Below are 8,643 nucleotides of genomic sequence, written 5' to 3' on the forward strand. Positions count from 1 at the left end.
CTGTCCCAGTGCGTACTCTAGCTCACTGCATGACATAATTGAAGGCCACAAAGAAGAGGAGTGGGGACAAGATACAACCTTGTCTAACCCCAGTGGTAATCCCAAAAAAGTCTGCATGACGATTCTCAGTCTTAACACAGCAGCTTGATCGTTGGTATAAATTCTTAAAGATGGTAATGAAGACTGCCAGTACGCCATATAGATGCAGGATCTGCCAAAGGGACTCAAGATGGATGCTATCAAAAGCTTTTTTAAAATCAATGAAGTTGATAGCTAACAGGTGCCGATACTCGGTGCACTGTTCTATGATATTCCTCAAGGTAAAGATTTGCTCACTGCAGGACCTCCACAACAGAATCCAGCTTGTTTTTCTCTCAGGCGCTGATCAATGGCACTTTGCAGCTGCCTAAGGAGAACTGCACAAAATGTCTTCCTGGGCACTGAGAGAAGGATAATGCCCCATCAGTTGGTACATTCAGAGATGTTACCTTTCCTGGGGACTTTAACAATGGCGCCTCTTCACCAATATTCCGGGACTACACCACTTCGCCAACACTTATTAAACAGCTTTGTCAGCTCTCCTGCCATGGCCTGACTGCCATACTTTAGGATCTCTGTAGATATCTCATCCAAGCCAGCTGCCTTGTTTTTAAGGCTTCTGATCACAATCTTGACTTCTTCAATAGTAATCTCACCAGTGTTGACCTGGAGCTCTTGTTGATTTGGCTGGTTGAGGGTTTCCTGGAAATATTCAACCCACCTTCTGTTTTGCTCCTCCTGAGTGACCAGAAGCTTCCCGTTCTTATCCTTGATTGGGACACTGATGCTCCTTCTCATTCCGGTCAATTCTTTAACGATGCTGTAAAGAGTCCTGGAGTTGTTTTGGTCAGCTGCTCCTTGAGCTTCAGCACCTTTCTGTTCCAGCCATTCTTTCTTATCCTTTCTGCGGCTTTTCTTCACGGGCCGGTTGAGCTCTATGTATCTCTGGCTCATTTCTTTCTCTTCATTCACATCTTTGGCTTGATCCCTTTTTTCTTTTATGATTTTCCTTTCATTGACCAGCTTCCATGATCTATCTTGGATCTACTGTTCCTTCTGTCAGCCACGATGTCTCCCAATGGTGTTTTGGGCGCATTCTGTAATGGTGTCTCTAAGACTGTTCCAGAGACCTTCCACAACAGCCGTGTCCTCAAGAAGGCCCAAACAATTGCTCAGTTCCTTAGCAAAAGAGTTGGCAGCTGTAGGATTCTTCAGTTTCTCTGTTGCAAATGGCCTTTTTAGTATGGACTTCCTTAGATTTTGAAGCTTTAACTTAATTTCTGCCCTGACTAAGTGATGGTCCAGTCCAATGCCTGCCCTTCTGTAAGCCCTCACATCATGCAATGATGACCTCCATTTTTGACTGATGCAGATAAAATCGATCTCGTTAAAGGTGTGTCCATCCAGTGACTGCCAGGTTGCCTTGTTGATACGTCATTGTCGAAAGTATGTATTACTGATGCACAGTCCATTGTGTTCACAGAAAGACACCAGTCGTTCACTGTTGTTACTAAGGTGAGCTGAGGATGCATGAGCTGCAATCACGTTCTCTAGTCCACTTCGGTCACCTCCTATTTGAGCATTAAAGTTTCCAGTAAGGATCTTCAGGTTGTAATTTGGAATACTATCAAAGGTGATGGAGAAATACTGAAAAATAAAAAAATTGACGATTATAAGATAGAGATGACAGTCAGAGTGGAAATACAAATGACAAACCAAGAGGTGAAAAAAAACCTGGGCAAGGACTTATTTTTGGATTTACAAAAGAGAGTTTCTAAAACTTTGAAGAAATCACTGAGATGGGAGAAAGAAAGTTTGAATGGAGCTTCAATCCTCCAACAGCAAGTTGATGAATTAAAGACAAAGATTGTCAGAAGCAAAATAAAGGAATGTAAAGTTGGCTTTTTTGATCAGGGCTAAAATAAGATATATTTTAATAAAATTCTGAACAGCCTTTACAAACTTTTTGCTGACATTTGGTAGAAATGACAATTTTTGGATTTGTGAATGGAATGCGGGGGGGGGGGGCTATGGGAAGAAGTGAACCATGTATGTAATATCATGGGGGACGGAGAACTATTAATTTGTCTGTACTTGTTGCAAAGAAGATTGGGAGTTGCTTCTTTACATATTCTTTTTTCTATCTCCTTTTCTTTTCTTTTCTTTTCTTTTCTTTTCTTTTCTTTTCTTTTCTTTTCTTTTCTTTCTTTTCTTTTCCCATTCCATTCCATTCCATTCTTTTTTTTCTGATTTCAGTTTGTATTATTTTTTAGTATTGTGAAACACTTTAATAAAAATATTTTTAAAAAGGAAATATAATAGATTGCACCAGATCTAGTCAGGTGATATCAGGTGGCATCATCATCATGATCATCATCTTGGAACAGTAGTTGATTGCTAACCAAATATAAGTCATCATATGCAAATGTTTGGAAATCTGCATCCTCTCTTAGTGCGCACTCTCTCTGTCTTTCTCTCTTTTAAAAAAAGTTGATACCTTTTTTGAGCTATGTATAAGCAGTCTTCCTGCTCTTCCTGCTATTACTTCACTCAAACTTTTAGTCCTTTGAATGTTGCTTTTGGTAAAAAATGAGACACACAGCACATATAAATCCCAGTGTTTAGCTTGTGATTTAGGTTTGGTTTTTTGGAATCCACAGCAATAACCACCATGGGGTGATTAGTATGCTCAGTAATCTAAACTGCATTTATCCTAAATGGGAAGACAGTCTTGAGGTACTCCACTTTTCATAAATTGCTCATGAACTGTTGAGAGACAGTTGAGATCTCTTCACTACTTCCACACAAACTAACATTTTTAGAAGGGTGTCTGTGATGAATTAGATAACCTCTAACCTCTAATGGCTCCAGACATAGAGGGGCAAAGTTAATTTTCAAGGCTCAAACACATTTACTGGGACAGCTGCTTCTGAAAAAGGCCATGATTACAAAGTAACATCATTCCCCTAATGTGATGGTAATTATTATAATTACTTTTATTTACATACGTTCAAATGCTAAGATAAACATTGTAATTAATCTGAGGGCCACCTTTTAGTTTGTGTTGAATGAAAAGAGATGTGATTCATTGAATGTTTGCTCTTCTACAGCAACTCCCCATTTTTAAAGGCTGATAAATCAGATAGCTTGAGACTAAATAACTTTCAAAACCATGCCAGGAATTCACTAAAAGAAAGAGGGAATACTCTAGGACTTGGCAACTTTAAGATAACACATCTTAAAGTTGCCAGGTTTGAAAAACACTACTCTAGGACTTCCATCAATTTAAATTATCCCTTTAGTTCATATGCACACCCATATTTCCCTTTTGTGGGATTTTCTGTTAGTTAATCTGTGCCACTAAGGCTATATTTCATTCGTGATTCCTGGATTTAACCTTCACCAATCCTAATTTTGTTTTGCCAAATAACACTGTTGAGAGTCAGTGTAGTGTAGTTGTTCTGGTCCATCCTCATTCTTGGAAAAAGGATGTGCCCAGCTCTGTGTTATGATCATGGCATTTTTTTTGTACATTCCCTAGAATTGTCCATATTTTTCTTAGAATTCAACTATTCTAGGCATGGTTCGTTATTTTCCAGAAGTGAATCTTCCAGAACAAAAAGCAGTTCATAGTATTCTGGATGTGATCTGCTCCTGAAACAGAACAAGAGTTTTATACAACTAATGGATACCCAGTAGATGACTTTGGGCATCATCTCTCAACCTAACCTACCTTATAGAATTGTTGCTATGGAGAAAAACTGGAGGAGATAGTACAATGTAAAAATGACCTTGTGTAAATTGTTTTCATTCCCATTGTCCAGGGTGGGGAGCTTATACAATCCTGGCCTTCAGTTCAGAAGCTTCCAAATGCAGTATTCCCATGCCCGAACCCATTCCTTAGCACAGATCTAAACTTTTACTGAAACACACTATACTTTTTTTTTTCTTCAGGAGATGGCTGTGTTATCTTAGCACAAACACTTGGCTTCCCTTATGTAAAGAGATCTCTGTTTCTGAAAATCTTATCTGTAAGAGAAAGTCCTAACAGATTCCTCTATGGATGTGTTCTAAGATTTTGCACAGGGACACTTTTGATAAGTGATCCTGTATGTGCATTATTAAAATTTGAAGTACTTGAAGGATTTCACCATATAATTCTTGCACAGTTTCAGGTTGCCATGCCAAACTACTTATGATACAGTATATTTATGACTGTATATCAAAACATCCAATCAAATTTGAGTGTGGGCCATGGTACTTAAGATTTTGGATCATTTACTACTTCATTTTACATCTTCTAAATCTAAAGCTACTATTAGCAGAAGTGGGGCAGGGTGGAGAGAAGATACATGTAACTTTTACAAGAAAACAGGAAAAGGAATCCATTTAGTATTCTCAACAAAAAAGCCAACAAGCTGTAGTGATAATTTCCTACTAATTAGGAAATTATTTTTATGTCTTGGATAAAAAATAGTTGACATTCAAAAACATCTATGACTGAATTTAGTTCATCATTTTGACTGGCTCTGACATTTGTTTAAACCATTGGTTCATTAAAACCTCAAGCAATTTGATGCATGCAGATCATTAAGGAAACAGGATAATTAGCAAAGGCTTTACTGCAATGACTTGTTTAAATTTTCATCTTGCAAAACTTGTACTTTCAATGGTTTACCACACCTACTCAGGATTAAACAAGGACTGATCCCTTAATATTCCAAACTCAAAGGTGCACTGTGCAGAACACAGAAGAAGATAGTGCAAATTACAGCAATTAATTGATAAAGCCATTCCCAACAGGTCCACTGCAAGAAATAATGATATTAGATTGATATGGATTTCTATACATCATACAAAAATATCATAATCAGTTTGTTAGGACCAAGTACTTCTCCTAAGTCATAACATGCTGCCCCGGCAAGCCATGTACCCACATCACTATCCCATTTAAAAACATGACTTGGTGTTTGATTTTTGGTCACTGACTTGGTGTCCAATTTTTTTTGTTGTTTTAATTGTATGGTTGTTAAAGTTTTTATTACTTTTATTGTAACACAGATATTTTACTGGTTTGCATATTTTGTTAACTGCTGAGAATCCTGCAAGAGTGTGGCAGGGTTGTTGTTAGTTGCTATCGAGTTGTTTACGACTCATGGCAACCCTAAGTATAACAGAATGAAATGCTGTTCAGTCTTGCACCATATGCCTGACTGTTCCAGTTTTTGCATCCATTGTTGCGGTAATTGTATCAATCCATCGCATTGAAGGTCTTCCTCTTTTCCGCTGGCCCTCAACTTTACCAAACATGATGTCCTTTTCAAGCGATTGGTCTTTCCTGATGATGTGCCCAAAGTATGAGAGTCTAAGCCTAGTTATCTTCGCCTCTAGCGAACAATCTGGTTGTATTTCTTCTAAAACTGATTTGTTTGTTCTTCTGGCACTCCATGGTATTTTCAGTCTTTGCCAACACCACAATTCAAATGCATCAATTCTTCTTCTATCTTCCTTTTTTAATGTCCAACTTTCACAGGCATATGTGGCAATTGAGAAGACAATGGCATGAGTCAGATGCACCTTTGTTTTTAAACAGACATCTTTACTTCTGAAAACTTTAGATACATCTTTGATGGCAGATTTTCCTAGCAGGATACATTGTTTGATTTCTTGATTAATATTTCCCTTGGCATTGATCATTGATCCGAGTAGACTGAAATTGTTGACGACTTCAATTTCTTCTCCATTTAGTGTGACATTGTTTAGTGGTCCATTTGTGAGTATCTTCATCTTCTTCACATTCAGGTGTAGTCCATATTGCTGACTACAATCTTTGATTTTCATCAGCAAGTACTTCAAGTCTTCTTCATTTCCAGCAAGCAAAGTTGTATTATCTGCATATTGCAGGTTGTTAATGAGTCTTCCACCAATTCTGATACCCCATTCCTCTTTGTACATTCCTGCTTCTCAAACTATTTGTTCAGCATACACATTGAATAAGTAGGCTGAAGGTATACAACCTTGCCGCACACCTTTTCCAATTTTGAGCCACTTGGTATCACCATTTTCTGTTCTAATGACTGCCTCTTGATCCATGTATAGGTTCTGCATGAGTACAATTAAGTGCTCTGGAATTCCCATTCCTTGTAATATTAACCATAACTTGTTATGATCCACACAGTCAAACGCCTTTGAGTAATCAATGAAACAGAGGTAAACTTCTTTCCGGTATTCTTTACATTCAGCCAAGATCCATCTGACATCAGCAATGATATCGCTTGTACTGTGTCCTCTTCTAAATCCAGCTTGGACTTCTGGTAGTTCTCTGCTGATGTAAGTCTGCAAATGTTGTTGAATTATTTTCAGCAAAATTTTGCTAGCATGTGAAAGTAATGAAATTGTTTGATAATTTTCACATTCTGTTTGATCTTTCTTTGGAATGGGTATGAATACAGATCTCTTCCAGTCAGTTGGCCAGGTCGTTGTCTTCCAAACTTCTTGATGTAGAAGAGTAAGTGTTTCCACTGCTTCATCTGATTGTTGAAATATCTCAACTGGTAATCCATCAGTTCCTGGAGCCCTGTTTTTTGCCAATGCCTTCAGTGCAGCTTGAACTTCTTCCTTCAGTACCGATAGTTCTTGATCATATTCTACTTCCTTCAATAGCTGAACATCGACTCTTTTTCATACAGTGATTCTGTATATTCCTTCCATCTTCTCTTAATACTACCCGTGTCATTTAATGTATTGCCCATAGAATATTTAAGGATAGCAACTCAGGGCTTGAATTTTCTCTTCAGCTCTTTCAGCTTGAGAAATGCTGATCATGTTCTTTGATTTTCTAACTTAGGTCTTTGCATATTTCATCATAATATTTTTCCTTATCTTTTTGAGCTGCCCTTTGAAATTTTCTATTTACCTCTCTTACTTCATTCTTTCTTCCATTAGCTTTAGCTACTCAGCATTTAAAAGCAAGTTCCAGAGTCTCATCTGACATCCATTTGGATCTTTTCTTTCTTTCCTGCCTTTTTAATGATGTTTCACTTTCTTTGTGTATTATGTTCTTAATGTCATTTATCTTCTTCAAACCTGCTGAAATAAATTCCTCTCCCAAATTTTTATTTATCAAATATTTGATTTTTTTTCCTTATATGAGTCTTCTGTAAGCATATCACATCATAGTTTAATTTCTTCATATAATGAAAAAAAATTTTTTTTTGTGCAGGGCATTTGCCCCATTCACATTCCAAGTAATGTAAGTACAAGCCAGGATTAAGCAGACATCTCATCAAAGTCCTTAGATGTAGCACCCATGTCTACACCTTGTAGAGCAGATTCTTGGGCTCTAGTTCCAGGTATAGGTTTCTCATCTACATCCCGATCCAAACTAGATCCATATCTAGAAAGTCCTTGGCCTTATGGATGGAGGTCAATCTAAATCTTTGCTGTTGGAACATAAAACTTACACCTTCCAATCTTTCCCATTGAAAAACAATTTTATTCTTTTTCAGAATCTCTGTTAAAAAAGCATAGTCTTTTCCTCAAAATCCTTACAGGAATCTCTTTCAAAACAATTATATCCACATTGTCAATATTTAATCTTGATTCAAAATTTGCAAAACCTGGTCTCTTGTTTTCCTTCAGCAAAATGAACCAAAATATCTCTTGATTTATTATTTACAGCTGCATATTTTGAGTTGATGTGAAAAACTTAATCTAATTCATCCTCCATTCTATCTTCCTCCCAAATCAACAATTTTGCCAAAGCCTGTAGGATTTTTTCAACAATATTCTCCCCTTTCACCTTAGGAACTCCTCTCAGTTTCAGACAAAAATCCATGTCCCTAAGTTCTAACAGGTCCATTTTATCAAGCCCTTTTTCTCTCTCTTGCTCAGTATTATCCATCTTAGTTTCTAACACCTCCACTTGATCTGTTACTTGTTTTACCTCTCCATTAGTTTTTTCCATTTGATGTTTTTCCATCATTTTCTCAAAGTCTCCATTATTAATTTCCATCTTTTTCTCAAAGTCAGAATATATATATTCCATTTTCTTCTCAAAGAAATCAAAAGATTGTTTAAAGGGATTAGAAATTTCATCTATTTCTCATCATCTCCCCATCACCAGAACCATGACAAGGTGGTGTCCTAGAAGCCATGATTAGTTCCCTCTGGTGGTTAAAATTAGCCAAATACAACCAGATCTTAAAGTCAGTGGATAAATATTAGAGACTGAGGCTGTTCAAAAGCGAAAGTCTTGCCACTAGAGGTGTTTATGGGAAGCATCCAATTAACTCATCAAGAAAAGAACAACAACACTCACTTTCTCACGATAGCCATGAGAGTTCCAATTCCAACAGGACAGATTCATTAAATCCCAAAAGGAAACAATAAAAATACAGCCAATTAAATTCCTCCACCACCCCCAAATATAGTCCTCTGCTTCTATAGAATAGATCCACGGTTAAGCTTTCAGTTCTTTTTGCCCAAAACATAAAATACAAAACCAAGTTCAAATGCTCAACAGTTAAGTTTCAAAAATAATGTAAAAGTTACCAAGAGAAATCTCATCTCAGTGTTGGAAAAAGCCTCTTTTAAACAAAGAAA

General features: G+C 37.1%; 1 pseudogene; it reads right to left on the reverse strand.

The window, feature by feature from the left end:
• Window positions 1–519: 519 nt before the first annotated feature.
• On the reverse strand, window positions 520–8,053 carry LOC134502395 (uncharacterized; annotated as a pseudogene).
• Window positions 8,054–8,643: the final 590 nt, after the last annotated feature.

This window comes from Candoia aspera, chromosome 8, assembly GCF_035149785.1.
Source record: "Candoia aspera isolate rCanAsp1 chromosome 8, rCanAsp1.hap2, whole genome shotgun sequence".
NCBI lineage: Eukaryota > Metazoa > Chordata > Lepidosauria > Squamata > Boidae > Candoia > Candoia aspera.